General features: G+C 46.0%; 73 non-coding genes across 73 annotated transcripts; all 73 read left to right on the top strand.

The window, feature by feature from the left end:
• Positions 1–158: 158 nt before the first annotated feature.
• TRNAR-ACG (transfer RNA arginine (anticodon ACG)) lies at positions 159–231 on the top strand. Its single transcript has one exon. It is a non-coding gene; the product is annotated as a tRNA-Arg (tRNA).
• Positions 232–239: 8 nt separating this feature from the next.
• On the top strand, positions 240–311 carry TRNAH-GUG (transfer RNA histidin (anticodon GUG)). Its single transcript has one exon. It is a non-coding gene; the product is annotated as a tRNA-His (tRNA).
• A 290-nt stretch (positions 312–601) lies between these two features.
• On the top strand, positions 602–674 carry TRNAR-ACG (transfer RNA arginine (anticodon ACG)). Its single transcript has one exon. It is a non-coding gene; the product is annotated as a tRNA-Arg (tRNA).
• Positions 675–682: 8 nt separating this feature from the next.
• On the top strand, positions 683–754 carry TRNAR-GCG (transfer RNA arginine (anticodon GCG)). The gene has a single exon. It is a non-coding gene; the product is annotated as a tRNA-Arg (tRNA).
• Positions 755–1,044: 290 nt separating this feature from the next.
• TRNAR-ACG (transfer RNA arginine (anticodon ACG)) lies at positions 1,045–1,117 on the top strand. Its single transcript has one exon. It is a non-coding gene; the product is annotated as a tRNA-Arg (tRNA).
• An 8-nt stretch (positions 1,118–1,125) lies between these two features.
• On the top strand, positions 1,126–1,197 carry TRNAH-GUG (transfer RNA histidin (anticodon GUG)). Its single transcript has one exon. It is a non-coding gene; the product is annotated as a tRNA-His (tRNA).
• A 290-nt stretch (positions 1,198–1,487) lies between these two features.
• Positions 1,488–1,560, top strand: TRNAR-ACG (transfer RNA arginine (anticodon ACG)). The gene has a single exon. It is a non-coding gene; the product is annotated as a tRNA-Arg (tRNA).
• An 8-nt stretch (positions 1,561–1,568) lies between these two features.
• Positions 1,569–1,640, top strand: TRNAR-GCG (transfer RNA arginine (anticodon GCG)). The gene has a single exon. It is a non-coding gene; the product is annotated as a tRNA-Arg (tRNA).
• Positions 1,641–1,930: 290 nt separating this feature from the next.
• On the top strand, positions 1,931–2,003 carry TRNAR-ACG (transfer RNA arginine (anticodon ACG)). Its single transcript has one exon. It is a non-coding gene; the product is annotated as a tRNA-Arg (tRNA).
• Positions 2,004–2,011: 8 nt separating this feature from the next.
• On the top strand, positions 2,012–2,083 carry TRNAH-GUG (transfer RNA histidin (anticodon GUG)). The gene has a single exon. It is a non-coding gene; the product is annotated as a tRNA-His (tRNA).
• A 290-nt stretch (positions 2,084–2,373) lies between these two features.
• TRNAR-ACG (transfer RNA arginine (anticodon ACG)) lies at positions 2,374–2,446 on the top strand. Its single transcript has one exon. It is a non-coding gene; the product is annotated as a tRNA-Arg (tRNA).
• Positions 2,447–2,735: 289 nt separating this feature from the next.
• On the top strand, positions 2,736–2,807 carry TRNAH-GUG (transfer RNA histidin (anticodon GUG)). Its single transcript has one exon. It is a non-coding gene; the product is annotated as a tRNA-His (tRNA).
• Positions 2,808–3,540: 733 nt separating this feature from the next.
• Positions 3,541–3,613, top strand: TRNAH-AUG (transfer RNA histidin (anticodon AUG)). Its single transcript has one exon. It is a non-coding gene; the product is annotated as a tRNA-His (tRNA).
• Positions 3,614–3,983: 370 nt separating this feature from the next.
• TRNAR-ACG (transfer RNA arginine (anticodon ACG)) lies at positions 3,984–4,056 on the top strand. The gene has a single exon. It is a non-coding gene; the product is annotated as a tRNA-Arg (tRNA).
• An 8-nt stretch (positions 4,057–4,064) lies between these two features.
• Positions 4,065–4,136, top strand: TRNAH-GUG (transfer RNA histidin (anticodon GUG)). The gene has a single exon. It is a non-coding gene; the product is annotated as a tRNA-His (tRNA).
• Positions 4,137–4,507: 371 nt separating this feature from the next.
• TRNAH-GUG (transfer RNA histidin (anticodon GUG)) lies at positions 4,508–4,579 on the top strand. The gene has a single exon. It is a non-coding gene; the product is annotated as a tRNA-His (tRNA).
• A 290-nt stretch (positions 4,580–4,869) lies between these two features.
• On the top strand, positions 4,870–4,942 carry TRNAR-ACG (transfer RNA arginine (anticodon ACG)). Its single transcript has one exon. It is a non-coding gene; the product is annotated as a tRNA-Arg (tRNA).
• Positions 4,943–5,393: 451 nt separating this feature from the next.
• Positions 5,394–5,465, top strand: TRNAH-GUG (transfer RNA histidin (anticodon GUG)). The gene has a single exon. It is a non-coding gene; the product is annotated as a tRNA-His (tRNA).
• Positions 5,466–5,755: 290 nt separating this feature from the next.
• On the top strand, positions 5,756–5,828 carry TRNAR-ACG (transfer RNA arginine (anticodon ACG)). Its single transcript has one exon. It is a non-coding gene; the product is annotated as a tRNA-Arg (tRNA).
• Positions 5,829–6,279: 451 nt separating this feature from the next.
• Positions 6,280–6,351, top strand: TRNAH-GUG (transfer RNA histidin (anticodon GUG)). Its single transcript has one exon. It is a non-coding gene; the product is annotated as a tRNA-His (tRNA).
• Positions 6,352–6,922: 571 nt separating this feature from the next.
• Positions 6,923–6,995, top strand: TRNAR-ACG (transfer RNA arginine (anticodon ACG)). The gene has a single exon. It is a non-coding gene; the product is annotated as a tRNA-Arg (tRNA).
• An 8-nt stretch (positions 6,996–7,003) lies between these two features.
• On the top strand, positions 7,004–7,075 carry TRNAH-GUG (transfer RNA histidin (anticodon GUG)). The gene has a single exon. It is a non-coding gene; the product is annotated as a tRNA-His (tRNA).
• Positions 7,076–7,364: 289 nt separating this feature from the next.
• On the top strand, positions 7,365–7,437 carry TRNAR-ACG (transfer RNA arginine (anticodon ACG)). The gene has a single exon. It is a non-coding gene; the product is annotated as a tRNA-Arg (tRNA).
• An 8-nt stretch (positions 7,438–7,445) lies between these two features.
• On the top strand, positions 7,446–7,517 carry TRNAH-GUG (transfer RNA histidin (anticodon GUG)). The gene has a single exon. It is a non-coding gene; the product is annotated as a tRNA-His (tRNA).
• Positions 7,518–8,250: 733 nt separating this feature from the next.
• On the top strand, positions 8,251–8,323 carry TRNAR-ACG (transfer RNA arginine (anticodon ACG)). Its single transcript has one exon. It is a non-coding gene; the product is annotated as a tRNA-Arg (tRNA).
• Positions 8,324–8,331: 8 nt separating this feature from the next.
• On the top strand, positions 8,332–8,403 carry TRNAH-GUG (transfer RNA histidin (anticodon GUG)). The gene has a single exon. It is a non-coding gene; the product is annotated as a tRNA-His (tRNA).
• A 127-nt stretch (positions 8,404–8,530) lies between these two features.
• TRNAR-ACG (transfer RNA arginine (anticodon ACG)) lies at positions 8,531–8,603 on the top strand. The gene has a single exon. It is a non-coding gene; the product is annotated as a tRNA-Arg (tRNA).
• Positions 8,604–8,990: 387 nt separating this feature from the next.
• TRNAR-ACG (transfer RNA arginine (anticodon ACG)) lies at positions 8,991–9,063 on the top strand. Its single transcript has one exon. It is a non-coding gene; the product is annotated as a tRNA-Arg (tRNA).
• A 207-nt stretch (positions 9,064–9,270) lies between these two features.
• TRNAR-ACG (transfer RNA arginine (anticodon ACG)) lies at positions 9,271–9,343 on the top strand. Its single transcript has one exon. It is a non-coding gene; the product is annotated as a tRNA-Arg (tRNA).
• A 387-nt stretch (positions 9,344–9,730) lies between these two features.
• Positions 9,731–9,803, top strand: TRNAR-ACG (transfer RNA arginine (anticodon ACG)). Its single transcript has one exon. It is a non-coding gene; the product is annotated as a tRNA-Arg (tRNA).
• Positions 9,804–10,173: 370 nt separating this feature from the next.
• TRNAR-ACG (transfer RNA arginine (anticodon ACG)) lies at positions 10,174–10,246 on the top strand. Its single transcript has one exon. It is a non-coding gene; the product is annotated as a tRNA-Arg (tRNA).
• An 8-nt stretch (positions 10,247–10,254) lies between these two features.
• TRNAH-GUG (transfer RNA histidin (anticodon GUG)) lies at positions 10,255–10,326 on the top strand. Its single transcript has one exon. It is a non-coding gene; the product is annotated as a tRNA-His (tRNA).
• A 290-nt stretch (positions 10,327–10,616) lies between these two features.
• Positions 10,617–10,689, top strand: TRNAR-ACG (transfer RNA arginine (anticodon ACG)). The gene has a single exon. It is a non-coding gene; the product is annotated as a tRNA-Arg (tRNA).
• Positions 10,690–11,140: 451 nt separating this feature from the next.
• TRNAH-GUG (transfer RNA histidin (anticodon GUG)) lies at positions 11,141–11,212 on the top strand. Its single transcript has one exon. It is a non-coding gene; the product is annotated as a tRNA-His (tRNA).
• A 127-nt stretch (positions 11,213–11,339) lies between these two features.
• Positions 11,340–11,412, top strand: TRNAR-ACG (transfer RNA arginine (anticodon ACG)). The gene has a single exon. It is a non-coding gene; the product is annotated as a tRNA-Arg (tRNA).
• Positions 11,413–11,799: 387 nt separating this feature from the next.
• Positions 11,800–11,872, top strand: TRNAR-ACG (transfer RNA arginine (anticodon ACG)). Its single transcript has one exon. It is a non-coding gene; the product is annotated as a tRNA-Arg (tRNA).
• Positions 11,873–11,880: 8 nt separating this feature from the next.
• On the top strand, positions 11,881–11,952 carry TRNAH-GUG (transfer RNA histidin (anticodon GUG)). Its single transcript has one exon. It is a non-coding gene; the product is annotated as a tRNA-His (tRNA).
• Positions 11,953–12,242: 290 nt separating this feature from the next.
• TRNAR-ACG (transfer RNA arginine (anticodon ACG)) lies at positions 12,243–12,315 on the top strand. Its single transcript has one exon. It is a non-coding gene; the product is annotated as a tRNA-Arg (tRNA).
• An 8-nt stretch (positions 12,316–12,323) lies between these two features.
• On the top strand, positions 12,324–12,395 carry TRNAH-GUG (transfer RNA histidin (anticodon GUG)). Its single transcript has one exon. It is a non-coding gene; the product is annotated as a tRNA-His (tRNA).
• A 267-nt stretch (positions 12,396–12,662) lies between these two features.
• On the top strand, positions 12,663–12,735 carry TRNAR-ACG (transfer RNA arginine (anticodon ACG)). The gene has a single exon. It is a non-coding gene; the product is annotated as a tRNA-Arg (tRNA).
• An 8-nt stretch (positions 12,736–12,743) lies between these two features.
• TRNAH-GUG (transfer RNA histidin (anticodon GUG)) lies at positions 12,744–12,815 on the top strand. The gene has a single exon. It is a non-coding gene; the product is annotated as a tRNA-His (tRNA).
• A 290-nt stretch (positions 12,816–13,105) lies between these two features.
• On the top strand, positions 13,106–13,178 carry TRNAR-ACG (transfer RNA arginine (anticodon ACG)). The gene has a single exon. It is a non-coding gene; the product is annotated as a tRNA-Arg (tRNA).
• An 8-nt stretch (positions 13,179–13,186) lies between these two features.
• On the top strand, positions 13,187–13,258 carry TRNAH-GUG (transfer RNA histidin (anticodon GUG)). The gene has a single exon. It is a non-coding gene; the product is annotated as a tRNA-His (tRNA).
• Positions 13,259–13,548: 290 nt separating this feature from the next.
• On the top strand, positions 13,549–13,621 carry TRNAR-ACG (transfer RNA arginine (anticodon ACG)). The gene has a single exon. It is a non-coding gene; the product is annotated as a tRNA-Arg (tRNA).
• Positions 13,622–13,629: 8 nt separating this feature from the next.
• Positions 13,630–13,701, top strand: TRNAH-GUG (transfer RNA histidin (anticodon GUG)). The gene has a single exon. It is a non-coding gene; the product is annotated as a tRNA-His (tRNA).
• Positions 13,702–13,991: 290 nt separating this feature from the next.
• TRNAR-ACG (transfer RNA arginine (anticodon ACG)) lies at positions 13,992–14,064 on the top strand. Its single transcript has one exon. It is a non-coding gene; the product is annotated as a tRNA-Arg (tRNA).
• An 8-nt stretch (positions 14,065–14,072) lies between these two features.
• On the top strand, positions 14,073–14,144 carry TRNAH-GUG (transfer RNA histidin (anticodon GUG)). Its single transcript has one exon. It is a non-coding gene; the product is annotated as a tRNA-His (tRNA).
• A 290-nt stretch (positions 14,145–14,434) lies between these two features.
• TRNAR-ACG (transfer RNA arginine (anticodon ACG)) lies at positions 14,435–14,507 on the top strand. Its single transcript has one exon. It is a non-coding gene; the product is annotated as a tRNA-Arg (tRNA).
• Positions 14,508–14,877: 370 nt separating this feature from the next.
• On the top strand, positions 14,878–14,950 carry TRNAR-ACG (transfer RNA arginine (anticodon ACG)). The gene has a single exon. It is a non-coding gene; the product is annotated as a tRNA-Arg (tRNA).
• A 376-nt stretch (positions 14,951–15,326) lies between these two features.
• TRNAR-ACG (transfer RNA arginine (anticodon ACG)) lies at positions 15,327–15,399 on the top strand. The gene has a single exon. It is a non-coding gene; the product is annotated as a tRNA-Arg (tRNA).
• An 8-nt stretch (positions 15,400–15,407) lies between these two features.
• Positions 15,408–15,479, top strand: TRNAH-GUG (transfer RNA histidin (anticodon GUG)). Its single transcript has one exon. It is a non-coding gene; the product is annotated as a tRNA-His (tRNA).
• A 372-nt stretch (positions 15,480–15,851) lies between these two features.
• Positions 15,852–15,923, top strand: TRNAH-GUG (transfer RNA histidin (anticodon GUG)). The gene has a single exon. It is a non-coding gene; the product is annotated as a tRNA-His (tRNA).
• Positions 15,924–16,230: 307 nt separating this feature from the next.
• On the top strand, positions 16,231–16,303 carry TRNAS-ACU (transfer RNA serine (anticodon ACU)). The gene has a single exon. It is a non-coding gene; the product is annotated as a tRNA-Ser (tRNA).
• Positions 16,304–16,673: 370 nt separating this feature from the next.
• TRNAR-ACG (transfer RNA arginine (anticodon ACG)) lies at positions 16,674–16,746 on the top strand. The gene has a single exon. It is a non-coding gene; the product is annotated as a tRNA-Arg (tRNA).
• Positions 16,747–17,116: 370 nt separating this feature from the next.
• Positions 17,117–17,189, top strand: TRNAR-ACG (transfer RNA arginine (anticodon ACG)). The gene has a single exon. It is a non-coding gene; the product is annotated as a tRNA-Arg (tRNA).
• A 376-nt stretch (positions 17,190–17,565) lies between these two features.
• Positions 17,566–17,638, top strand: TRNAR-ACG (transfer RNA arginine (anticodon ACG)). The gene has a single exon. It is a non-coding gene; the product is annotated as a tRNA-Arg (tRNA).
• An 8-nt stretch (positions 17,639–17,646) lies between these two features.
• TRNAH-GUG (transfer RNA histidin (anticodon GUG)) lies at positions 17,647–17,718 on the top strand. The gene has a single exon. It is a non-coding gene; the product is annotated as a tRNA-His (tRNA).
• Positions 17,719–18,008: 290 nt separating this feature from the next.
• Positions 18,009–18,081, top strand: TRNAR-ACG (transfer RNA arginine (anticodon ACG)). The gene has a single exon. It is a non-coding gene; the product is annotated as a tRNA-Arg (tRNA).
• Positions 18,082–18,089: 8 nt separating this feature from the next.
• On the top strand, positions 18,090–18,161 carry TRNAH-GUG (transfer RNA histidin (anticodon GUG)). The gene has a single exon. It is a non-coding gene; the product is annotated as a tRNA-His (tRNA).
• Positions 18,162–18,468: 307 nt separating this feature from the next.
• TRNAS-ACU (transfer RNA serine (anticodon ACU)) lies at positions 18,469–18,541 on the top strand. The gene has a single exon. It is a non-coding gene; the product is annotated as a tRNA-Ser (tRNA).
• An 8-nt stretch (positions 18,542–18,549) lies between these two features.
• On the top strand, positions 18,550–18,621 carry TRNAH-GUG (transfer RNA histidin (anticodon GUG)). Its single transcript has one exon. It is a non-coding gene; the product is annotated as a tRNA-His (tRNA).
• Positions 18,622–18,911: 290 nt separating this feature from the next.
• On the top strand, positions 18,912–18,984 carry TRNAR-ACG (transfer RNA arginine (anticodon ACG)). The gene has a single exon. It is a non-coding gene; the product is annotated as a tRNA-Arg (tRNA).
• Positions 18,985–19,354: 370 nt separating this feature from the next.
• On the top strand, positions 19,355–19,427 carry TRNAR-ACG (transfer RNA arginine (anticodon ACG)). The gene has a single exon. It is a non-coding gene; the product is annotated as a tRNA-Arg (tRNA).
• An 8-nt stretch (positions 19,428–19,435) lies between these two features.
• On the top strand, positions 19,436–19,507 carry TRNAH-GUG (transfer RNA histidin (anticodon GUG)). The gene has a single exon. It is a non-coding gene; the product is annotated as a tRNA-His (tRNA).
• A 307-nt stretch (positions 19,508–19,814) lies between these two features.
• Positions 19,815–19,887, top strand: TRNAS-ACU (transfer RNA serine (anticodon ACU)). The gene has a single exon. It is a non-coding gene; the product is annotated as a tRNA-Ser (tRNA).
• An 833-nt stretch (positions 19,888–20,720) lies between these two features.
• On the top strand, positions 20,721–20,793 carry TRNAR-ACG (transfer RNA arginine (anticodon ACG)). The gene has a single exon. It is a non-coding gene; the product is annotated as a tRNA-Arg (tRNA).
• An 8-nt stretch (positions 20,794–20,801) lies between these two features.
• Positions 20,802–20,873, top strand: TRNAH-GUG (transfer RNA histidin (anticodon GUG)). Its single transcript has one exon. It is a non-coding gene; the product is annotated as a tRNA-His (tRNA).
• Positions 20,874–21,163: 290 nt separating this feature from the next.
• Positions 21,164–21,236, top strand: TRNAS-ACU (transfer RNA serine (anticodon ACU)). Its single transcript has one exon. It is a non-coding gene; the product is annotated as a tRNA-Ser (tRNA).
• An 8-nt stretch (positions 21,237–21,244) lies between these two features.
• TRNAH-GUG (transfer RNA histidin (anticodon GUG)) lies at positions 21,245–21,316 on the top strand. Its single transcript has one exon. It is a non-coding gene; the product is annotated as a tRNA-His (tRNA).
• Positions 21,317–21,606: 290 nt separating this feature from the next.
• On the top strand, positions 21,607–21,679 carry TRNAR-ACG (transfer RNA arginine (anticodon ACG)). Its single transcript has one exon. It is a non-coding gene; the product is annotated as a tRNA-Arg (tRNA).
• Positions 21,680–22,049: 370 nt separating this feature from the next.
• Positions 22,050–22,122, top strand: TRNAR-ACG (transfer RNA arginine (anticodon ACG)). The gene has a single exon. It is a non-coding gene; the product is annotated as a tRNA-Arg (tRNA).
• Positions 22,123–22,509: 387 nt separating this feature from the next.
• On the top strand, positions 22,510–22,582 carry TRNAH-AUG (transfer RNA histidin (anticodon AUG)). The gene has a single exon. It is a non-coding gene; the product is annotated as a tRNA-His (tRNA).
• An 8-nt stretch (positions 22,583–22,590) lies between these two features.
• TRNAH-GUG (transfer RNA histidin (anticodon GUG)) lies at positions 22,591–22,662 on the top strand. Its single transcript has one exon. It is a non-coding gene; the product is annotated as a tRNA-His (tRNA).
• Positions 22,663–22,895: the final 233 nt, after the last annotated feature.

Here is a 22,895-nt window from a genome sequence, read left to right as displayed (position 1 = left end):
CCTTTGTAAAAATGTGTTGTAAGGACAACACATTTAGTCTCTGGACGGTTCCGATTTGATTTGCAAGAAACGGAAGACACTTTTGGCAATGGTACCATGTGGCAGATTTTCCAGTACTTCAGAAATGAGGCACCGGTTTGGCAGTTATTTTTTCAGCAGGGCCAGTGGCGCAATGGATAACGCGTCTGACTACGGATCAGAAGATTGTAGGTTCGACTCCTAGCTGGCTCGGGAATGTTGCCGTGATCGTATAGTGGTTAGTACTCTGCGTTGTGGCCGCAGCAACCCCGGTTCGAATCCGGGTCACGGCATCTCATCCTTGCTTCCAATTTTAACACTTCTACCCCAAGGTTGAAGAATCTTTAGGATTTCCAGGAAGTAGACCCCAAGTTTCATCTGCTAATTGTTTTGGATGACTTTAATCTGCCAAGTAGTGATTTCGCCCTTTGTAAAAATGTGTTGTAAGGACAACACATTTAGTCTCTGGACGGTTCCGATTTGATTTGCAAGAAACGGAAGACACTTTTGGCAATGGTACCATGTGGCAGGTTTTCCAGTACTTCACAAATGAGGCACCGGTTTGGCAGTTGTTTTTTCAGCAGGGCCAGTGGCGCAATGGATAACGCGTCTGACTACGGATCAGAAGATTGTAGGTTCGACTCCTAGCTGGCTCGGGAATGTTGCCGTGATCGTATAGTGGTTAGTACTCTGCGTTGCGGCCGCAGCAACCCCGGTTCGAATCCGGGTCACGGCATCTCATCCTTGCTTCCAATTTTAACACTTCTACCCCAAGGTTGAAGAATCTTTAGGATTTCCAGGAAGTAGACCCCAAGTTTCATCTGCTAATGGTTTTGGATGACTTTAATCTGCCAAGTAGTGATTTCGCCCTTTGTAAAAATGTGTTGTAAGGACAACACATTTAGTCTCTGGACGGTTCCGATTTGATTTGCAAGAAACGGAAGACACTTTTGGCAATGGTACCATGTGGCAGGTTTTCCAGTACTTCACAAATGAGGCACCGGTTTGGCAGTTGTTTTTTCAGCAGGGCCAGTGGCGCAATGGATAACACGTCTGACTACGGATCAGAAGATTGTAGGTTCGACTCCTACCTGGCTCGGGAATGTTGCCGTGATCGTATAGTGGTTAGTACTCTGCGTTGTGGCCGCAGCAACCCCGGTTCGAATCCGGGTCACGGCATCTCATCCTTGCTTCCAATTTTAACACTTCTACCCCAAGGTTGAAGAATCTTTAGGATTTCCAGGAAGTAGACCCCAAGTTTCATCTGCTAATTGTTTTGGATGACTTTAATCTGCCAAGTAGTGATTTCGCCCTTTGTAAAAATGTGTTGTAAGGACAACACATTTAGTCTCTGGACGGTTCCGATTTGATTTGCAAGAAACGGAAGACACTTTTGGCAATGGTACCATGTGGCAGGTTTTCCAGTACTTCACAAATGAGGCACCGGTTTGGCAGTTGTTTTTTCAGCAGGGCCAGTGGCGCAATGGATAACGCGTCTGACTACGGATCAGAAGATTGTAGGTTCGACTCCTAGCTGGCTCGGGAATGTTGCCGTGATCGTATAGTGGTTAGTACTCTGCGTTGCGGCCGCAGCAACCCTGGTTCGAATCCGGGTCACGGCATCTCATCCTTGCTTCCAATTTTAACACTTCTACCCCAAGGTTGAAGAATCTTTAGGATTTCCAGGAAGTAGACCCCAAGTTTCATCTGCTAATTGTTTTGGATGACTTTAATCTGCCAAGTAGTGATTTCGCCCTTTGTAAAAATGTGTTGTAAGGACAACACATTTAGTCTCTGGACGGTTCCGATTTGATTTGCAAGAAACGGAAGACACTTTTGGCAATGGTACCATGTGGCAGATTTTCCAGTACTTCAGAAATGAGGCACCGGTTTGGCAGTTATTTTTTCAGCAGGGCCAGTGGCGCAATGGATAACGCGTCTGACTACGGATCAGAAGATTGTAGGTTCGACTCCTACCTGGCTCGGGAAGGTTGCCGTGATCGTATAGTGGTTAGTACTCTGCGTTGTGGCCGCAGCAACCCCGGTTCGAATCCGGGTCACGGCATCTCATCCTTGCTTCCAATTTTAACACTTCTACCCCAAGGTTGAAGAATCTTTAGGATTTCCAGGAAGTAGACCCCAAGTTTCATCTGCTAATTGTTTTGGATGACTTTAATCTGCCAAGTAGTGATTTCGCCCTTTGTAAAAATGTGTTGTAAGGACAACACATTTAGTCTCTGGACGGTTCCAATTTGATTTGCAAGAAACGGAAGACACTTTTGGCAATGGTACCATGTGGCAGATTTTCCAGTACTTCAGAAATGAGGCACCGGTTTGGCAGTTATTTTTTCAGCAGGGCCAGTGGCGCAATGGATAACGCGTCTGACTACGGATCAGAAGATTGTAGGTTCGACTCCTACCTGGCTCGGGAATGTTGCCGTGATCATATAGTGGTTAGTACTCTGCGTTGTGGCCGCAGCAACCCCGCTTCGAATCCGGGTCACGGCATCTCATCCTTGCTTCCAATTTTAACACTTCTACCCCAAGGTTGAAGAATCTTTAGGATTTCCAGGAAGTAGACCCCAAGTTTCATCTGCTAATTGTTTTGGATGACTTTAATCTGCCAAGTAGTGATTTCGCCCTTTGTAAAATGGATAACGCGTCTGACTACGGATCAGAAGATTGTAGGTTCGACTCCTACCTGGCTTGGGAAGGTTGCCGTGATCGTATAGTGGTTAGTACTCTGCGTTGTGGCCGCAGCAACCCCGGTTCGAATCCGGGTCACGGCATCTCATCCTTGCTTCCAATTTTAACACTTCTACCCCAAGGTTGAAGAATCTTTAGGATTTCCAGGAAGTAGACCCCAAGTTTCATCTGCTAATTGTTTTGGATGACTTTAATCTGCCAAGTAGTGATTTCGCCCTTTGTAAAAATGTGTTGTAAGGACAACACATTTAGTCTCTGGACGGTTCCGATTTGATTTGCAAGAAACGGAAGACACTTTTGGCAATGGTACCATGTGGCAGGTTTTCCAGTACTTCACAAATGAGGCACCGGTTTGGCAGTAGTTTTTTCAGCAGGGCCGGTGGCGCAATGGATAACGCGTCTGACTACGGATCAGAAGATTGTAGGTTCGCCTCCCAGCTGGCTCGGGAATGTTGCCGTGATCGTATAGTGGTTAGTACTCTGCGTTGTGGCCGCAGCAACCCCAGTTCGAATCCGGGTCACGGCATCTCATCCTTGCTTCCAATTTTAACACTTCTACCCCAAGGTTGAAGAATCTTTAGGATTTCCAGGAAGTAGACCCCAAGTTTCATCTGCTAATTGTTTTGGATGACTTTAATCTGCCAAGTAGTGATTTCGCCCTTTGTAAAAATGTGTTGTAAGGACAACACATTTAGTCTCTGGACGGTTCCGATTTGATTTGCAAGAAACGGAAGACACTTTTGGCAATGGTACCATGTGGCAGGTTTTCCAGTACTTCAGAAATGAGGCACCGGTTTGGCAGTTGTTTTTTCAGCAGGGCCAGTGGCGCAATGGATAACACGTCTGACTATGGATCAGAAGATTGTAGGTTCGACTCCTACCTGGCTCGGGAATGTTGCCGTGATCGTATAGTGGTTAGTACTCTGCGTTGTGGCCGCAGCAACCCCGGTTCGAATCCGGGTCACGGAATCTCATCCTTGCTTCCAATTTTAACACTTCTACCCCAAGGTTGAAGAATCTTTAGGATTTCCAGGAAGTAGACCCCAAGTTTCATCTGCTAATTGTTTTGGATGACTTTAATCTGCCAAGTAGTGATTTCGCCCTTTGTAAAAATGTGTTGTAAGGACAACACATTTAGTCTCTGGACGGTTCCGATTTGATTTGCAAGAAACGGAAGACACTTTTGGCAATGGTACCATGTGGCAGATTTTCCAGTACTTCAGAAATGAGGCACCGGTATGGCAGATGTTTTTTCAGCAGGGCCAGTGGCGCAATGGATAACACGTCTGACTACGGATCAGAAGATTGTAGGTTCGACTCCTACCTGGCTCGGGAAGGTTGCCGTGATCGTATAGTGGTTAGTACTCTGCGTTGTGGCCGCAGCAACCCCGGTTCGAATCCGGGTCACGGCATCTCATCCTTGCTTCCAATTTTAACACTTCTACCCCAAGGTTGAAGAATCTTTAGGATTTCCAGGAAGTAGACCCCAAGTTTCATCTGCTAATTGTTTTGGATGACTTTAATCTGCCAAGTAGTGATTTCGCCCTTTGTAAAAATGTGTTGTAAGGACAACACATTTAGTCTCTGGACGGTTCCGATTTGATTTGCAAGGAACGGAAGACACTTTTGGCAATGGTACCATGTGGCAGGTTTTCCAGTACTTCACAAATGAGGCACCGGTTTGGCAGTTGTTTTTTCAGCAGGGCCGGTGGCGCAATGGATAACGCGTCTGACTACGGATCAGAAGATTGTAGGTTCGCCTCCCAGCTGGCTCGGGAATGTTGCCGTGATCGTATAGTGGTTAGTACTCTGCGTTGTGGCCGCAGCAACCCCGGTTCGAATCCGGGTCACGGCATCTCATCCTTGCTTCCAATTTTAACACTTCTACCCCAAGGTTGAAGAATCTTTAGGATTTCCAGGAAGTAGACCCCAAGTTTCATCTGCTAATTGTTTTGGATGACTTTAATCTGCCAAGTAGTGATTTCGCCCTTTGTAAAAATGTGTTGTAAGGACAACACATTTAGTCTCTGGACGGTTCCGATTTGATTTGCAAGAAACGGAAGACACTTTTGGCAATGGTACCATGTGGCAGGTTTTCCAGTACTTCAGAAATGAGGCACCGGTTTGGCAGTTGTTTTTTCAGCAGGGCCAGTGGCGCAATGGATAACACGTCTGACTACGGATCAGAAGATTGTAGGTTCGACTCCTACCTGGCTCGGGAATGTTGCCGTGATCGTATAGTGGTTAGTACTCTGCGTTGTGGCCGCAGCAACCCCGGTTCGAATCCGGGTCACGGAATCTCATCCTTGCTTCCAATTTTAACACTTCTACCCCAAGGTTGAAGAATCTTTAGGATTTCCAGGAAGTAGACCCCAAGTTTCATCTGCTAATTGTTTTGGATGACTTTAATCTGCCAAGTAGTGATTTCGCCCTTTGTAAAAATGTGTTGTAAGGACAACACATTTAGTCTCTGGACGGTTCCGATTTGATTTGCAAGAAACGGAAGACACTTTTGGCAATGGTACCATGTGGCAGGTTTTCCAGTACTTCACAAATGAGGCACCGGTTTGGCAGTTGTTTTTTCAGCAGGGCCAGTGGCGCAATGGATAACGCGTCTGACTACGGATCAGAAGATTGTAGGTTCGCCTCCCAGCTGGCTCGGGAATGTTGCCGTGATCGTATAGTGGTTAGTACTCTGCGTTGTGGCCGCAGCAACCCCGGTTCGAATCCGGGTCACGGCATCTCATCCTTGCTTCCAATTTTAACACTTCTACCCCAAGGTTGAAGAATCTTTAGGATTTCCAGGAAGTAGACCCCAAGTTTCATCTGCTAATTGTTTTGGATGACTTTAATCTGCCAAGTAGTGATTTCGCCCTTTGTAAAAATGTGTTGTAAGGACAACACATTTAGTCTCTGGACGGTTCCGATTTGATTTGCAAGAAACGGAAGACACTTTTGGCAATGGTACCATGTGGCAGATTTTCCAGTACTTCAGAAATGAGGCACCGGTTTGGCAGTTATTTTTTCAGCAGGGCCAGTGGCGCAATGGATAACGCGTCTAACTACGGATCAGAAGATTGTAGGTTCGACTCCTACCTGGCTCGGGAAGGTTGCCGTGATCGTATAGTGGTTAGTACTCTGCGTTGTGGCCGCAGCAACCCCGGTTCAAATCCAGGTCACGGCATCTCATCCTTGCTTCCAATTTTAACACTTCTACCCCAAGGTTGAAGAATCTTTAGGATTTCCAGGAAGTAGACCCCAAGTTTCATCTGCTAATTGTTTTGGATGACTTTAATCTGCCAAGTAGTGATTTCGCCCTTTGTAAAAATGTGTTGTAAGGACAACACATTTAGTCTCTGGACGGTTCCGATTTAATTTGCAAGAAACGGAAGACACTTTTGGCAATGGTACCATGTGGCAGGTTTTACAGTACTTCAGAAATGAGGCACCGGTTTGGCAGTTGTTTTTTCAGCAGGGCCAGTGGCGCAATGGATAACACGTCTGACTACGGATCAGAAGATTGTAGGTTCGACTCCTAGCTGGCTCGGGAATGTTGCCGTGATCGTATAGTGGTTAGTACTCTGCGTTGTGGCCGCAGCAACCCCGGTTCGAATCCGGGTCACGGCATCTCATCCTTGCTTCCAATTTTAACACTTCTACCCCAAGGTTGAAGAATCTTTAGGATTTCCAGGAAGTAGACCCCAAGTTTCATCTGCTAATTGTTTTGGATGACTTTAATCTGCCAAGTAGTGATTTCGCCCTTTGTAAAATGGATAACGCGTCTGACTACGGATCAGAAGATTGTAGGTTCGACTCCTACCTGGCTTGGGAAGGTTGCTGTGATCGTATAGTGGTTAGTACTCTGCGTTGTGGCCGCAGCAATCCCGGTTCGAATCCGGGTCACGGCATCTCATCCTTGCTTCCAATTTTAACACTTCTACCCCAAGGTTGAAGAATCTTTAGGATTTCCAGGAAGTAGACCCCAAGTTTCATCTGCTAATTGTTTTGGATGACTTTAATCTGCCAAGTAGTGATTTCGCCCTTTGTAAAAATGTGTTGTAAGGACAACACATTTAGTCTCTGGACGGTTCCGATTTGATTTGCAAGAAACGGAAGACACTTTTGGCAATGGTACCATGTGGCAGGTTTTCCAGTACTTCACAAATGAGGCACCGGTTTGGCAGTTGTTTTTTCAGCAGGGCCAGTGGCGCAATGGATAACGCGTCTGACTACGGAGCAGAAGATTGTAGGTTCGACTCCTACCTGGCTCGGGAATATTGCCGTGATCGTATAGTGGTTAGTACTCTGCGTTGTGGCCGCAGCAACCCCGGTTCGAATCCGGGTCACGGCATCTCATCCTTGCTTCCAATTTTAACACTTCTACCCCAAGGTTGAAGAATCTTTAGGATTTCCAGGAAGTAGACCCCAAGTTTCATCTGCTAATTGTTTTGGATGACTTTAATCTGCCAAGTAGTGATTTCGCCCTTTGTAAAAATGTGTTGTAAGGACAACACATTTAGTCTCTGGACGGTTCCGATTTGATTTGCAAGAAACGGAAGACACTTTTGGCAATGGTACCATGTGGCAGGTTTTCCAGTACTTCAGAAATGAGGCACCAGTTGGCAGTTGTTTTTTCAGCAGGGCCAGTGGCGCAATGGATAACACGTCTGACTACGGATCAGAAGATTGTAGGTTCGACTCCTACCTGGCTCGGGAATGTTGCCGTGATCGTATAGTGGTTAGTACTCTGCGTTGTGGCCGCAGCAACCCCGGTTCGAATCCGGGTCACGGCATCTCATCCTTGCTTCCAATTTTAACACCTCTACCCCAAGGTTGAAGAATCTTTAGGATTTCCAGGAAGTAGACCCCAAGTTTCATCTGCTAATTGTTTTGGATGACTTTAATCTGCCAAGTAGTGATTTCGCCCTTTGTAAAAATGTGTTGTAAGGACAACACATTAAGTCTCTGGACGGTTCCGATTTGATTTGCAAGAAACGGAAGACACTTTTGGCAATGGTACCATGTGGCAGATTTTCCAGTACTTCAGAAATGAGGCACTGGTATGGCAGTTGTTTTTTCCACAGGGCCAGTGGCGCAATGAATAACACGTCTGACTACGGATCAGAAGATTGTAGGTTCGACTCCTACCTGCCTCGGGAAGGTTGCCGTGATCGTATAGTGGTTAGTACTCGGCGTTGTGGCCGCAGCAACCCCGGTTTAAATCCGGGTCACAGCATCTCATCATTGCTTCCAATTTTAACACTTCTACCCCAAGGTTGAAGAATCTTTAGGATTTCCAGGAAGTAGACCCCAAGTTTCATCTGCTAATTTTTTTGGATGACTTTAATCTGCCAAGTAGGGATTTCGCCCTTTGTAAAAATGTGTTGTAAGGACAACACATTTAGTCTCTGGACGGTTCCGATTTGATTTGCAAGAAACGGAAGACACTTTTGGCAATGGTACCATGTGGCAGGTTTTCCAGTACTTCAGAAATGAGGCACCGGTTTGGCAGTTGTTTTTTCAGCAGGGCCAGTGGCGCAATGGATAACGCGTCTGACTACGGATCAGAAGATTGTAGGTTCGACTCCTACCTGGCTCGGGAAGGTTGCCGTGATCGTATAGTGGTTAGTACTCTGCGTTGTGGCCGCAACAACCCTGGTTCGAATCCGGGTCACGGCATCTCATCCTTGCTTCCAATTTTAACACTTCTACCCCAAGGTTGAAGAATCTTTAGGATATCCAGGAAGTAGACCCCAAGTTTCATCTGCTAATTGTTTTGGATGACTTTAAAGTAGTTTTTTCAGCAGGGCCAGTGGCGCAATGGATAACGCGTCTGACTACGGATCAGAAGATTGTAGGTTCGACTCTTACCTGGCTCGGGAATGTTGCCATGATCGTATAGCGGTTAGTACTCTGCGTTGTGGCCGCAGCAACCCCGGTTCGAATCCGGGTCACGGCATCTCATCCTTGCTTCCATTTTTAACACTTCTACCCCAAGGTTGAAGAATCTTTAGGGTTTCCTGGAAGTAAACCCCAAGTTTCATCTCCTGCATGATTTCTTCTGCTAATTGTTTTGGATGACTTTAATCTGCCAAGTAGTGATTTCGCCCTTTGTAAAAATGTGTTGTAAGGACAACACATTTAGTCTCTGGACGGTTCCGATTTGATTTGCAAGAAACGGAAGACACTTTTGGCAATGGTACCATGTGGCAGGTTTTCCAGTACTTCAGAAATGAGGCACCGGTTTGGCAGTTGTTTTTTCAGCAGGGCCAGTGGCGCAATGGATAACGCGTCTGACTACGGATCAGAAGATTGTAGGTTCGACTCCTACCTGGCTCGGGAAGGTTGCCGTGATCGTATAGTGGTTAGTACTCTGCGTTGTGGCCGCAACAACCCTGGTTTGAATCCGGGTCACGGCATCTCATCCTTGCTTCCAATTTTAACACTTCTACCCCAAGGTTGAAGAATCTTTAGGATATCCAGGAAGTAGACCCCAAGTTTCATCTGCTAATTGTTTTGGATGACTTTAAAGTAGTTTTTTCAGCAGGGCCAGTGGCGCAATGGATAACGCGTCTGACTACGGATCAGAAGATTGTAGGTTCGACTCTTACCTGGCTCGGGAATGTTGCCATGATCGTATAGCGGTCAGTACTCTGCGTTGTGGCCGCAGCAACCCCGGTTCGAATCCGGGTCACGGCATCTCATCCTTGCTTCCATTTTTAACACTTCTACCCCAAGGTTGAAGAATCTTTAGGGTTTCCTGGAAGTAAACCCCAAGTTTCATCTCCTGCATGATTTCTTCTGCTAATTGTTTTGGATGACTTTAATCTGCCAAGTAGTGATTTCGCCCTTTGTAAAAATGTGTTGTAAGGACAACACATTTAGTCTCTGGACGGTTCCGATTTGATTTGCAAGAAACGGAAGACACTTTTGGCAATGGTACCATGTGGCAGGTTTTCCAGTACTTCAGAAATGAGGCACCGGTTTGGCAGTTGTTTTTTCAGCAGGGCCAGTGGCGCAATGGATAACGCGTCTGACTACGGATCAGAAGATTGTAGGTTCGACTCCTACCTGGCTCGGGAAGGTTACCGTGATCGTATAGTGGTTAGTACTCTGCGTTGTGGCCGCAGCAACCCCGGTTCGAATCCGGGTCACGGCATCTCATCCTTGCTTCCAATTTTAACACTTCTACCCCAAGGTTGAAGAATCTTTAGGATTTCCAGGAAGTAGACCCCAAGTTTCATCTGCTAATTGTTTTGGATGACTTTAATCTGCCAAGTAGTGATTTCGCCCTTTGTAAAAATGTGTTGTAAGGACAACACATTTAGTCTCTGGACGGTTCCGATTTGATTTGCAAGAAACGGAAGACACTTTTGGCAATGGTACCATGTGGCAGATTTTCCAGTACTTCAGAAATGAGGCACCGGTATGGCAGTTGTTTTTTCAGCAGGGCCAGTGGCGCAATGGATAACACGTCTGACTACGGATCAGAAGATTGTAGGTTCGACTCCTACCTGGCTCGGGAAGGTTGCCGTGATCGTATAGTGGTTAGTACTCTGCGTTGTGGCCGCAGCAACCCCGGTTCGAAACCGGGTCACGGCATCTCATCCTTGCTTCCAATTTTAACACTTCTACCCCAAGGTTGAAGAATCTTTAGGATTTCCAGGAAGTAGACCCCAAGTTTCATCTGCTAATTGTTTTGGATGACTTTAATCTGCCAAGTAGTGATTTCGCCCTTTGTAAAAATGTGTTGTAAGGACAACACATTTAGTCTCTGGACGGTTCCGATTTGATTTGCAAGAAACGGAAGACACTTTTGGCAATGGTACCATGTGGCAGATTTTCCAGTACTTCAGAAATGAGGCACTGGTATGGCAGTTGTTTTTTCAGCAGGGCCAGTGGCGCAATGGATAACACGTCTGACTACGGATCAGAAGATTGTAGGTTCGACTCCTACCTGGCTCGGGAAGGTTGCCGTGATCGTATAGTGGTTAGTACTCTGCGTTGTGGCCGCAGCAACCCCGGTTTAAATCCGGGTCACGGCATCTCATCATTGCTTCCAATTTTAACACTTCTACCCCAAGGTTGAAGAATCTTTAGGATTTCCAGGAAGTAGACCCCAAGTTTCATCTGCTAATTTTTTTGGATGACTTTAATCTGCCAAGTAGGGATTTCGCCCTTTGTAAAAAAGTGTTGTAAGGACAACACATTTAGTCTCTGGACGGTTCCGATTTGATTTGCAAGAAACGGAAGACACTTTTGGCAATGGTACCATGTGGCAGGTTTTCCAGTACTTCAGAAATGAGGCACCGGTTTGGCAGTTGTTTTTTCAGCATGGCCAGTGGCGCAATGGATAACGTGTCTGACTACGGATCAGAAGATTGTAGGTTCGACTCCTCCCTGGCTCGGGAAGGTTGCCGTGATCGTATAGTGGTTAGTACTCTGCGTTGTGGCCGCAACAACCCTGGTTCGAATCCGGGTCACGGCATCTCATCCTTGCTTCCAATTTTAACACTTCTACCCCAAGGTTGAAGATTCTTTAGGATATCCAGGAAGTAGACCCCAAGTTTCATCTGCTAATTGTTTTGGATGACTTTAAAGTTGTTTTTTCAGCAGGGCCAGTGGCGCAATGGATAACGCGTCTGACTACGGATCAGAAGATTGTAGGTTCGACTCCTACCTGGCTCGGGAATGTTGCCATGATCGTATAGCGGTTAGTGCTCTGCGTTGTGGCCGCAGCAACCCCGGTTCGAATCCGGGTCACGGCATCTCATCCTTGCTTCCATTTTTAACACTTCTACCCCAAGGTTGAAGAATCTTTAGGGTTTCCTGGAAGTAAACCCCAAGTTTCATCTCCTGCATGATTTCTTCTGCTAATTGTTTTGGATGACTTTAATCTGCCAAGTAGTGATTTCGCCCTTTGTAAAAATGTGTTGTAAGGACAACACATTTAGTCTCTGGACGGTTCCGATTTGATTTGCAAGAAACGGAAGACACTTTTGGCAATGGTACCATGTGGCAGATTTTCCAGTACTTCAGAAATGAGGCACCGGTATGGCAGTTGTTTTTTCAGCAGGGCCAGTGGCGCAATGGATAACACGTCTGACTACGGATCAGAAGATTGTAGGTTCGACTCCTACCTGGCTCGGGAAGGTTGCCGTGATCGTATAGTGGTTAGTACTCTGCGTTGTGGCCGCAGCAACCCCGGTTCGAATCCGGGTCACGGCATCTCATCCTTGCTTCCAATTTTAACACTTCTACCCCAAGGTTGAAGAATCTTTAGGATTTCCAGGAAGTAGACCCCAAGTTTCATCTGCTAATTGTTTTGGATGACTTTAATCTGCCAAGTAGTGATTTCGCCCTTTGTAAAAATGTGTTGTAAGGACAACACATTTAGTCTCTGGACGGTTCCGATTTGATTTGCAAGAAACGGAAGACACTTTTGGCAATGGTACCATGTGGCAGATTTTCCAGTACTTCAGAAATGAGGCACCGGTTTGGCAGTTATTTTTTCAGCAGGGCCAGTGGCGCAATGGATAACCCGTCTGACTACGGATCAGAAGATTGTAGGTTCGACTCCTACCTGGCTCGGGATGGTTGCCGTGATCGTATAGTGGTTAGTACTCTGCGTTGTGGCCGCAGCAACCCCGGTTCGAATCCGGGTCACGGCATCTCATCCTTGCTTCCAATTTTAACACTTCTACCCCAAGGTTGAAGAATCTTTAGGATTTCCAGGAAGTAGACCCCAAGTTTCATCTGCTAATTGTTTTGGATGACTTTAATCTGCCAAGTAGTGATTTCGCCCTTTGTAAAAATGTCTCTGGACGGTTCCGATTTGATTTGCAAGAAACAGAAGACACTTTTGGCAATGGTACCATGTGGCAGATTTTCCAGTACTTCAGAAATGAGGCACCGGTTTGGCAGTTATTTTTTCAGCAGGGCCAGTGGCGCAATGGATAACGCGTCTGACTACGGATCAGAAGATTGTAGGTTCGACTCCTACCTGGCTCGGGAAGGTTGCCGTGATCGTATAGTGGTTAGTACTCTGCGTTGTGGCCGCAGCAACCCCGGTTCGAATCCGGGTCACGGCATCTCATCCTTGCTTCCAATTTTAACACTTCTACCCCAAGGTTGAAGAATCTTTAGGATTTCCAGGAAGTAGACCCCAAGTTTCATCTGCTAATTGTTTTGGATGACTTTAATCTGCCAAGTAGTGATTTCGCCCTTTGTCAAAATGTGTTGTAAGGACAACACATTTAGTCTCTGGACAGTTCCGATTTGATTTGCAAGAAACGGAAGACACTTTTGGCAATGGTACCATGTGGCAGATTTTCCAGTACTTCAGAAATGAGGCACCGGTTTGGCAGTTATTTTTTCAGCAGGGCCAGTGGCGCAATGGATAACGCGTCTAACTACGGATCAGAAGATTGTAGGTTCGACTCCTACCTGGCTCGGGAAGGTTGCTGTGATCGTATAGTGGTTAGTACTCTGCGTTGTGGCCGCAGCAACCCCGGTTCAAATCCGGGTCACGGCATCTCATCCTTGCTTTTAATTTTAACACTTCTACCCCAAGGTTGAAGAATCTTTAGAATTTCCAGGAAGTAGACCCCAAGTTTCATCTGCTAATTTTTTTGGATGACTTTAATCTGCCAAGTAGGGATTTCGCCCTTTGTAAAAATGTGTTGTAAGGACAACACATTTATTCTCTGGACGGTTCCGATTTGATTTGCAAGAAACGGAAGACACTTTTGGCAATGGTACCATGTGGCAGGTTTTCCAGTACTTCAGAAATGAGGCACCGGTTTGGCAGTTGTTTTTTCAGCAGGGCCAGTGGCGCAATGGATAACGTGTCTAACTACGGATCAGAAGATTGTAGGTTCGACTCCTACCTGGCTCGGGAAGGTTGCTGTGATCGTATAGTGGTTAGTACTCTGCGTTGTGGCCGCAGCAACCCCGGTTCAAATCCGGGTCACGGCATCTCATCCTTGCTTCCAATTTTAACACTTCTACCCCAAGGTTGAAGAATCTTTAGGATTTCCAGGAAGTAGACCCCAAGTTTCATCTGCTAATTGTTTTGGATGACTTTAATCTGCCAAGTAGTGATTTCGCCCTTTGTCAAAATGTGTTGTAAGGACAACACATTTAGTCTCTGGACAGTTCCGATTTGATTTGCAAGAAACGGAAGACACTTTTGGCAATGGTACCATGTGGCAGATTTTCCAGTACTTCAGAAATGAGGCACCGGTTTGGCAGTTATTTTTTCAGCAGGGCCAGTGGCGCAATGGATAACGCGTCTAACTACGGATCAGAAGATTGTAGGTTCGACTCCTACCTGGCTCGGGAAGGTTGCTGTGATCGTATAGTGGTTAGTACTCTGCGTTGTGGCCGCAGCAACCCCGGTTCAAATCCGGGTCACGGCATCTCATCCTTGCTTCTAATTTTAACACCTCTACCCCAAGGTTGAAGAATCTTTAGAATTTCCAGGAAGTAGACCCCAAGTTTCATCTGCTAATTTTTTTGGATGACTTTAATCTGCCAAGTAGGGATTTCGCCCTTTGTAAAAATGTGTTGTAAGGACAACACATTTATTCTCTGGACGGTTCCGATTTGATTTGCAAGAAACGGAAGACACTTTTGGCAATGGTACCATGTGGCAGGTTTTCCAGTACTTCAGAAATGAGGCACCGGTTTGGCAGTTGTTTTTTCAGCAGGGCCAGTGGCGCAATGGATAACGTGTCTAACTACGGATCAGAAGATTGTAGGTTCGACTCCTACCTGGCTCGGGAAGGTTGCTGTGATCGTATAGTGGTTAGTACTCTGCGTTGTGGGCGCAGCAACCCCGGTTCAAATCCGGGTCACGGCATCTCATCCTTGCTTCTAATTTTAACACTTCTACCCCAAGGTTGAAGAATCTTTAGGATTTCCAGGAAGTAGACCCCAAGTTTCATCTGCTAATTTTTTTGGATGACTTTAATCTGCCAAGTAGGGATTTCGCCCTTTGTAAAAATGTGTTGTAAGGACAACACATTTATTCTCTGGACGGTTCCGATTTGATTTGCAAGAAACGGAAGACACTTTTGGCAATGGTACCATGTGGCAGGTTTTCCAGTACTTCAGAAATGAGGCACCGGTTTGGCAGTTGTTTTTTCAGCAGGGCCAGTGGCGCAATGGATAACGTGTCTGACTACGGATCAGAAGAGTGTAGGTTCGACTCCTACCTGCCTCGGGAATGTTGCCGTGATCGTATAGCGGTTAGTACTCTGCGTTGTGGCCGCAGCAACCCCGGGTCACAGCATCTCATCCTTGCTTCCATTTTTAACACTTCTACCCCAAGGTTGAAGAATCTTTAGGATTTCCAGGAAGTAAACCCCAAGTTTCATCTCCTGCATGATTTCTTCTGCTAATTGTTTTGGATGACTTTAATCTGCCAAGTAGTGATTTCGCCCTTTGTAAAAATGTGTTGTAAGGACAACACATTTAGTCTCTGGACGGTTCCGATTTGATTTGCAAGAAACGGAAGACACTTTTGGCAATGGTACCATGTGGCAGGTTTTCCAGTACTTCAGAAATGAGGCACCGGTTTGGCAGTTGTTTTTTCAGCAGGGCCAGTGGCGCAATGGATAACGCGTCTGACTACGGATCAGAAGATTGTAGGTTCGACTCCTACCTGGCTCGGGAAGGTTGCCGTGATCGTATAGTGGTTAGTACTCTGCGTTGTGGCCGCAGCAACCCCGGTTCGAATCCGGGTCACGGCATCTCATCCTTGCTTCCAATTTTAACACTTCTAACCCAAGGTTGAAGAATCTTTAGGATTTCCAGGAAGTAGACCCCAAGTTTCATCTGCTAATTGTTTTGGATGACTTTAATCTGCCAAGTAGTGATTTCGCCCTTTGTAAAAATGTGTTGTAAGGACAACACATTTAGTCTCTGGACGGTTCCGATTTGATTTGCAAGAAACGGAAGACACTTTTGGCAATGGTACCATGTGGCAGGTTTTCCAGTACTTCAGAAATGAGGCACCGGTTTGGCAGTTGTTTTTTCAGCAGGGCCAGTGGCGCAATGGATAACGCGTCTGACTACGGATCAGAAGATTGTAGGTTCGACTCCTACATGGGCTCAGGAATGTTGCCGTGATCGTATAGCGGTTAGTACTCTGCGTTGTGGCCGCAGCAACCCCGGTTCGAATCCGGGTCACGGCATCTCATCCTTGCTTCCATTTTTAACACTTCTACCCCAAGGTTGAAGAATCTTTAGGATTTCCAGGAAGTAAACCCCAAGTTTCATCTCCTGCATGATTTCTTCTGCTAATTGTTTTGGATGACTTTAATCTGCCAAGTAGTGATTTCGCCCTTTGTAAAAATGTGTTGTACGGACAACACATTTAGTCTCTGGACGGTTCCGATTTGATTTGCAAGAAACGGAAGACACTTTTGGCAATGGTACCATGTGGCAGGTTTTCCAGTACTTCAGAAATGAGGCACCGGTTTGGCAGTTGTTTTTTCAGCAGGGCCAGTGGCGCAATGGAAAACACGTCTGACTACTGATCAGAAGATTGTAGGTTCGACTCCTACCTGGCTCGGGAAAGTTGCCGTTTTCGTATAGTGGTTAGTACTCTGCGTTGTGGCCGCAGCAACCCCGGTTCGAATCCGGGTCACGGCATCTCATCCTTGCTTCCAATTTTAACACTTCTACCCCAAGGTTAAAGAATCTTTAGGATTTCCAGGAAGTAGACCCCAAGTTTCATCTGCTAATTGTTTTGGATGACTTTAATCTGCCAAGTAGTGATTTCGCCCTTTGTAAAAATGTGTTGTAAGGACAACACATTTAGTCTCTGGACGGTTCCGATTTGATTTGCAAGAAACGGAAGACACTTTTGGCAATGGTACCATGTGGCAGATTTTCCAGTATTTCAGAAATGAGGCACCGGTATGGCAGTTGTTTTTTCAGCAGGGCCAGTGGCGCAATGGATAACGCGTCTGACTACGGATCAGAAGATTGTAGGTTCGACTCCTACCTGGCTCGGGAATGTTGCCGTGATCGTATAGCGGTTAGTACTCTGCGTTGTGGCCGCAGCAACCCCGGTTCGAATCCGCGTCACGGCATCTCATCCTTGCTTCCAATTTTAACACTTCTAACCCAAGGTTGAAGAATCTTTAGGATTTCCAGGAAGTAGACCCCAAGTTTCATCTGTTAATTGTTTTGGATGACTTTAATCTGCCAAGTAGTGATTTCGCCCTTTGTAAAAATGTGTTGTAAGGACAACACATTTAGTCTCTGGACGGTTCCGATTTGATTTGCAAGAAACGGAAGACACTTTTGGCAATGGTACCATGTGGCAGGTTTTCCAGTACTTCAGAAATGAGGCACCGGTTTGGCAGTTGTTTTTTCAGCAGGGCCAGTGGCGCAATGGATAACGTGTCTGACTACGGATCAGAAGAGTGTAGGTTCGACTCCTACCTGCCTCGGGAATGTTGCCGTGATCGTATAGCGGTTAGTACTCTGCGTTGTGGCCGCAGCAACCCCGGGTCACAGCATCTCATCCTTGCTTCCATTTTTAACACTTCTACCCCAAGGTTGAAGAATCTTTAGGATTTCCAGGAAGTAAACCCCAAGTTTCATCTCCTGCATGATTTCTTCTGCTAATTGTTTTGGATGACTTTAATCTGCCAAGTAGTGATTTCGCCCTTTGTAAAAATGTGTTGTAAGGACAACACATTTAGTCTCTGGACGGTTCCGATTTGATTTGCAAGAAACGGAAGACACTTTTGGCAATGGTACCATGTGGCAGGTTTTCCAGTACTTCAGAAATGAGGCACCGGTTTGGCAGTTGTTTTTTCAGCAGGGCCAGTGGCGCAATGGATAACGCGTCTGACTACGGATCAGAAGATTGTAGGTTCGACTCCTACCTGGCTCGGGAAGGTTGCCGTGATCGTATAGTGGTTAGTACTCTGCGTTGTGGCCGCAGCAACCCCGGTTCGAATCCGGGTCACGGCATCTCATCCTTGCTTCCAATTTTAACACTTCTAACCCAAGGTTGAAGAATCTTTAGGATTTCCAGGAAGTAGACCCCAAGTTTCATCTGCTAATTGTTTTGGATGACTTTAATCTGCCAAGTAGTGATTTCGCCCTTTGTAAAAATGTGTTGTAAGGACAACACATTTAGTCTCTGGACGGTTCCGATTTGATTTGCAAGAAACGGAAGACACTTTTGGCAATGGTACCATGTGGCAGGTTTTCCAGTACTTCAGAAATGAGGCACCGGTTTGGCAGTTGTTTTTTCAGCAGGGCCAGTGGCGCAATGGATAACGCGTCTGACTACGGATCAGAAGATTGTAGGTTCGACTCCTACCTGGCTCAGGAATGTTGCCGTGATCGTATAGCGGTTAGTACTCTGCGTTGTGGCCGCAGCAACCCCGGTTCGAATCCGGGTCACGGCATCTCATCCTTGCTTCCATTTTTAACACTTCTACCCCAAGGTTGAAGAATCTTTAGGATTTCCAGGAAGTAAACCCCAAGTTTCATCTCCTGCATGATTTCTTCTGCTAATTGTTTTGGATGACTTTAATCTGCCAAGTAGTGATTTCGCCCTTTGTAAAAATGTGTTGTACGGACAACACATTTAGTCTCTGGACGGTTCCGATTTGATTTGCAAGAAACGGAAGACACTTTTGGCAATGGTACCATGTGGCAGGTTTTCCAGTACTTCAGAAATGAGGCACCGGTTTGGCAGTTGTTTTTTCAGCAGGGCCAGTGGCGCAATGGAAAACACGTCTGACTACTGATCAGAAGATTGTAGGTTCGACTCCTACCTGGCTCGGGAAAGTTGCCGTGATCGTATAGTGGTTAGTACTCTGCGTTGTGGCCGCAGCAACCCCGGTTCGAATCCGGGTCACGGCATCTCATCCTTGCTTCCAATTTTAACACTTCTACCCCAAGGTTAAAGAATCTTTAGGATTTCCAGGAAGTAGACCCCAAGTTTCATCTGCTAATTGTTTTGGATGACTTTAATCTGCCAAGTAGTGATTTCGCCCTTTGTAAAAATGTGTTGTAAGGACAACACATTTAGTCTCTGGACGGTTCCGATTTGATTTGCAAGAAACGGAAGACACTTTTGGCAATGGTACCATGTGGCAGATTTTCCAGTATTTCAGAAATGAGGCACCGGTATGGCAGTTGTTTTTTCAGCAGGGCCAGTGGCGCAATGGATAACGCGTCTGACTACGGATCAGAAGATTGTAGGTTCGACTCCTACCTGGCTCGGGAATGTTGCCGTGATCGTATAGCGGTTAGTACTCTGCGTTGTGGCCGCAGCAACCCCGGTTCGAATCCGCGTCACGGCATCTCATCCTTGTTTCCAATTTTAACACTTCTAACCCAAGGTTGAAGAATCTTTAGGATTTCCAGGAAGTAGACCCCAAGTTTCATCTGCTAATTGTTTTGGATGACTTTAATCTGCCAAGTAGTGATTTCGCCCTTTGTAAAAATGTGTTGTAAGGACAACACATTTAGTCTCTGGACGGTTCCGATTTGATTTGCAAGAAACGGAAGACACTTTTGGCAATGGTACCATGTGGCAGGTTTTCCAGTACTTCAGAAATGAGGCACCGGTTTGGCAGTTGTTTTTTCAGCAGGGCCAGTGGCGCAATGGATAACGCGTCTGACTACGGATCAGAAGATTGTAGGTTCGACTCCTACCTGGCTCAGGAATGTTGCCGTGATCGTATAGCGGTTAGTACTCTGCGTTGTGGCCGCAGCAACCCCGGTTCGAATCCGGGTCACGGCATCTCATCCTTGCTTCCATTTTTAACACTTCTACCCCAAGGTTGAAGAATCTTTAGGATTTCCAGGAAGTAAACCCCAAGTTTCATCTCCTGCATGATTTCTTCTGCTAATTGTTTTGGATGACTTTAATCTGCCAAGTAGTGATTTCGCCCTTTGTAAAAATGTGTTGTAAGGACAACACATTTAGTCTCTGGACGGTTCCGATTTGATTTGCAAGAAACGGAAGACACTTTTGGCAATGGTACCATGTGGCAGGTTTTCCAGTACTTCAGAAATGAGGCACCGGTTTGGCAGTTGTTTTTTCAGCAGGGCCAGTGGCGTAATGGAAAACACGTCTGACTACTGATCAGAAGATTGTAGGTTCGACTCCTACCTGGCTCGGGAATGTTGCCGTGATCGTATAGCGGTTAGTACTCTGCGTTGTGGCCGCAGCAACCCCGGTTCGAATCCGCGTCACGGCATCTCATCCTTGCTTCCATTTTTAACACTTCTACCCCAAGGTTGAAGAATCTTTAGGATTTCCAGGAAGTAAACCCCAAGTTTCATCTCCTGCATGATTTCTTCTGCTAATTGTTTTGGATGACTTTAATCTGCCAAGTAGTGATTTCGCCCTTTGTAAAAATGTGTTGTAAGGACAACACATTTAGTCTCTGGACGGTTCCGATTTGATTTGCAAGAAACGGAAGACACTTTTGGCAATGGTACCATGTGGCAGGTTTTCCAGTACTTCAGAAATGAGGCACCGGTTAGTAGTGATTTCGCCCTTTGTAAAAATGTGTTGTAAGGACAACACATTTAGTCTCTGGACGGTTCCGATTTGATTTGCAAGAAACGGAAGACACTTTTGGCAATGGTACCATGTGGCAGGTTTTCCAGTACTTCAGAAATGAGGCACCGGTTTGGCAGTTGTTTTTTCAGCAGGGCCAGTGGCGCAATGGATAACGCGTCTGACTACGGATCAGAAGATTGTAGGTTCTTGCTTCCACTTTTAACACTTCTACCCCAAGGTTGAAGAATCTTTAGGATTTCCAGGAAGTAGACCCCAAGTTTCATCTGCTAATTGTTTTGGATGACTTTAATCTGCCAAGTAGTGATTTCGCCCTTTGTAAAAATGTGTTGCATGAAACGGAAGACACTTTTGGCAATGGTACCATGTGGCAGATTTTCCAGTACTTCAGAAATGAGGCACCGGTATGGCAGTTGTTTTTTCAGCAGGGCCAGTGGCGCAATGGATAACACGTCTGACTACGGATCAGAAGATTGTAGGTTCGACTCCTACCTGGCTCGGGAAGGTTGCCGTGATCGTATAGTGGTTAGTACTCTGCGTTGTGGCCGCAGCAACCCCGGTTTGAATCCGGGTCACGGCATCTCATCCTTGCTTCCAATTTTAACACTTCTACCCCAAGGTTGAAGAATCTTTAGGATTTCCAGGAAGTAGACCCCAAGTTTCATCTGCTAATTGTTTTGGATGACTTTAATCTGCCAAGTAGTGATTTCGCCCTTTGTAAAAATGTGTTGTAAGGACAACACATTTAGTCTCTGGACGGTTCCGATTTGATTTGCAAGAAACGGAAGACACTTTTGGCAATGGTACCAGGTGGCAGATTTTCCAGTACTTCAGAAATGAGGCACCGGTTTGGCAGTTATTTTTTCAGCAGGGCCAGTGGCGCAATGGAAAACACGTCTGACTACTGATCAGAAGATTGTAGGTTCGACTCCTACCTGGCTCGGGAAAGCTGCCGTGATCGTATAGTGGTTAGTACTCTGCGTTGTGGCCGCAGCAATCCCGGTTCGAATCCGGGTCACGGCATCTCATCCTTGCTTCCAATTTTAACACTTCTACCCCAAGGTTAAAGAATCTTTAGGATTTCCAGGAAGTAGACCCCAAGTTTCATCTGCTAATTGTTTTGGATGACTTTAATCTGCCAAGTAGTGATTTCGCCCTTTGTAAAAATGTGTTGTAAGGACAACACATTTAGTCTCTGGACGGTTCCGATTTGATTTGCAAGAAACGGAAGACACTTTTGGCAATGGTACCATGTGGCAGATTTTCCAGTATTTCAGAAATGAGGCACCGGTATGGCAGTTGTTTTTTCAGCAGGGCCAGTGGCGCAATGGATAACGCGTCTGACTACGGATCAGAAGATTGTAGGTTCGACTCCTACCTGGCTCGGGAATGTTGCCGTGATCGTATAGCGGTTAGTACTCTGCGTTGTGGCCGCAGCAACCCCGGTTCGAATCCGCGTCACGGCATCTCATCCTTGCTTCCAATTTTAACACTTCTAACCCAAGGTTGAAGAATCTTTAGGATTTCCAGGAAGTAGAGCCCAAGTTTCATCTGCTAATTGTTTTGGATGACTTTAATCTGCCAAGTAGTGATTTCGCCCTTTGTAAAAATGTGTTGTAAGGACAACACATTTAGTCTCTGGACGGTTCCGATTTGATTTGCAAGAAACGGAAGACACTTTTGGCAATGGTACCATGTGGCAGGTTTTCCAGTACTTCAGAAATGAGGCACCGGTTTGGCAGTTGTTTTTTCAGCAGGGCCAGTGGCGCAATGGATAACACGTCTGACTACGGATCAGAAGATTGTAGGTTCGACTCCTACCTGGCTCAGGAATGTTGACGTGATCGTATAGCGGTTAGTACTCTGCGTTGTGGCCGCAGCAACCCCGGTTCGAATCCGGGTCACGGCATCTCATCCTTGCTTCCATTTTTAACACTTCTACCCCAAGGTTGAAGAATCTTTAGGATTTCCAGGAAGTAAACCCCAAGTTTCATCTCCTGCATGATTTCTTCTGCTAATTGTTTTGGATGACTTTAATCTGCCAAGTAGTGATTTCGCCCTTTGTAAAAATGTGTTGTAAGGACAACACATTTAGTCTCTGGACGGTTCCGATTTGATTTGCAAGAAACGGAAGACACTTTTGGCAATGGTACCATGTTGCAGATTTTCCAGTACTTCAGAAATGAGGCACCGGTATGGCAGTTGTTTTTTCAGCAGGGCCAGTGGCGCAATGGAAAACACGTCTGACTATGGTTCAGAAGATTGTAGGTTCGACTCCTACCTGGCTCGGGAAGGTTGCCGTGATCGTATAGTGGTTAGTACTCTGCGTTGTGGCCGCAGCAACCCCGGTTCGAATCCGGGTCACGGCATCTCATCCTTGCTTCCATTTTTAACACTTCTACCCCAAGGTTGAAGAATCTTTAGGATTTCCAGGAAGTAGACCCCAAGTTTCATCTGCTAATTGTTTTGGATGACTTTAATCTGCCAAGTATTGATTTCGCCCTTTGTAAAAATGTGTTGTAAGGACAACACATTTAGTCTCTGGACGGTTCCGATTTGATTTGCAAGAAACGGAAGACACTTTTGGCAATGGTACCATGTG

Source organism: Hyla sarda, chromosome 4, assembly GCF_029499605.1.
Source record: "Hyla sarda isolate aHylSar1 chromosome 4, aHylSar1.hap1, whole genome shotgun sequence".
Classification (NCBI taxonomy): Eukaryota; Metazoa; Chordata; class Amphibia; order Anura; family Hylidae; genus Hyla; species Hyla sarda.
This window is presented reverse-complemented; position numbering and strand designations above follow the sequence as displayed.